The sequence below is a fragment of the Octopus bimaculoides genome, chromosome 5, assembly GCF_001194135.2.
Source record: "Octopus bimaculoides isolate UCB-OBI-ISO-001 chromosome 5, ASM119413v2, whole genome shotgun sequence".
NCBI classification, from domain to species: Eukaryota; Metazoa; Mollusca; class Cephalopoda; order Octopoda; family Octopodidae; genus Octopus; species Octopus bimaculoides.
The window spans coordinates 23,971,347-23,973,952 of record NC_068985.1 but is presented as its reverse complement, the minus strand read 5'-3'; the positions used below and the strand labels follow the sequence as shown (position 1 = coordinate 23,973,952).

The window sequence follows — 2,606 nt, the reverse complement described above, 5'->3', positions numbered from 1 at the left end:
GTATGTGTGTGTGTGTGTGTGTGCGTGCGTGTGTGTGTGTTTGTGAGTGCGTATGTCTAACTATGTATGTGTGTGTCTGTATTAGCCCCCACCACCGCTTGACAACCGATGTTGGCTTGTTTACATTCCTGCATCCTATCGATTCTGCAAAAGGCACCCATAGAATACGTATCGGGCTTAAAATTAAGTACTAGGAGTGATTCGTTTGTTTAAAACCTTTCCAGGAGGTGCCCCAGCATGGCCACAGTCTAATAACTGAAATAAGTAAAAAATAAAAGATATGCTATGTGACTATTGATTAATAAAGTGACTATGAATCAAATAAATGTGTCAAAAAATCGATCATATGTAACTATAAATCAATGATAATTGACTATAAACCAATGATCAGTCTATAAGCAAATATATCTATGAACCAATGGTACGTAGGTATATATCAATCGTGTGATTATAAACCAATGATAAATTACAATAAACCAATAATATGACTATGAACGAATGATAAGTCATTGAAAGCCAGTCATGCGTGACTATAAACCAATAACATAAGCATAAGCCAGTATTTCTATGAACAATTATAAACGACTAAAAACTAATACGTGACGAACACTCAAGGACAAGTCTATTGGGGCAAGCGTGGCTGTAAGGTTAAAGAAGTTTGTTTCGCAACTACGTATTTTAGAGTCCAGTCGCACTTCACGTCATCATGGTGCGAGTGTGTTCGGCAGAGATCGAGAGAATAAATACTGGACTTCAAAGGAATATGTTCTGGGGTTGATTGGTTTGACTTAACTCTTCGAAAAGGTGTCCCGGCATGAACAGAGTCCAATGACGGAAACAAATACAGAATAAAAGAATAATAAAAACCTGTCAGCAGAGTCGTTGGTACTGAGCTGAGGAATTTTTTAATAGTTAAAACTACATCATTAATGATGATAAATAATTTATCTTAATAACTCATTCCGGATAAGAAAAGAAGGGAGATAACCTAGACATTTGTCGCGGATGTTGTTTGTCGTGGTGGTAGTTGCGGCAGCTACTGTTGTATCCTCGTTGCTGGTGAATGAAAATATTTTTTTCGAGCTGCGTGAAGAAGTAACTAACGTGTACGAACAATTAACAGATTTTATAATTGCATAAAATCTTTTCTGCATTGACCTTTTACAAATACTAACAGCAACAATTACACACCTGGAGAGACATACTGCTTGGAATCTACAAGTTAACTGGATATAACAATCTGTGACTGGCCCGTCATAACAGGAAAAGGTGTAGATGTGGGGATATTTAAAGAAAGTCTTGACAAATTTTTAGCTGAGATGCAAGATGAACCCTCATCGCTGCAGAAGGCGCTCAGAAGAGAAGCTTATATAGAGAGGAAAATTAAGATAAGCACAGGTATAGATCATTAGTTTCTACGTTTGTTTCATCATTGTAATTATTTGGAAATCAGTATTGGATGTTCCAAGTGCATTTCGATGCCTAACCGGCATGGATCATCAGGCGAGCATTTAATTGCATTCTGTTATAGAGATTTCTATAACCGAATGCAATAAAGTATATAGGCTAACAAATCACTTCTCAGTTCACTATTTGTGAGCAGATAGTTCTCGATTTTCACTAGTGATAAAGCTATTAATATATATGAAAGATGTACTTTTACTGCATGGCATAGCTTGTTTGTTGGCTGCGTCACTTCCGTCTATCTGAACTGTAATTAACTTTACTTTAACTGGCAATAAGATAAGTACTGGTCAAGCCTTGCTGTCGATTTATTGGATAATATTTCTCACCTAAAACTGAGAGAAAATTATTATTATCAATGAAGGCCGATGAAAGTATCTGTTGAGTATCGGCTGAAACAACTTGTATTTAGATTCGTATTTAGTTTCACTCAATTCCGCTAGGGTTATCTTGGTTTTTCGTCCTTAAGAGATCGATAAAATAAACTACATGTAGAACCGACCATGCGTTCTCCTCAAAAGTAGCTTTGTGTTTCTAATAGAAACTATTGCTACAGTTACGTTAGTGCGCCGAAGCCTTGTGGTATTCATTCCCAAACCTTTGTGATCAGAGATCAAATCAAGCCGATTCTTATCTTTCTGGCTTCAATAAAATAAAGTGCTAGGTATGTACCAGGGATAATACAATCGACGACTACCTCCCATAAATTTGTAAGAAATTAGAATTCTTATTCTCATTCGAAAAGATGGATCATGGGGAGAAGAAAGAGAGCGAGTTCTTGGAGTATTTTAGGTAGAATATCTTAAACTCGAACATGAATTCCAACTATGAAAATGATTAGTATTTGGCGTTGCTGCTGTTTTTGTTGTTGTTGTTGTTGTTGTTGTTGTTATATATCCAGAGTTTAACCCCACTCGAGCGAATTGGTAACAAATGGATTCCTACCGTCACATTCATCACCTTTTTTTTTTACATCTAAGATTAATTTATCGAATATATCATTAACTTCATGTTTATTTTTTATTGTTTGTTTTTGTTGCTTTTTGTTTGATTTTTTTTTTTTTTAAAGACAGTTGAGTATTATTTGATAGAAGAATTTGGCTACTCTTTCTTGCAGACTTCGAAACAAAGTGGGAGTTGAC

At 35.7% G+C, this 2,606-nt stretch overlaps 1 protein-coding gene across 3 annotated transcripts in view; it reads left to right on the top strand.

Moving 5' to 3' along the window:
- The window catches only part of LOC106867714 (probable vesicular acetylcholine transporter-B), a 292,276-nt gene that overhangs the window by 175,839 nt on the left and 113,831 nt on the right, over positions 1–2,606 (top strand). The gene's annotated exons all lie outside the window — the stretch shown is intronic.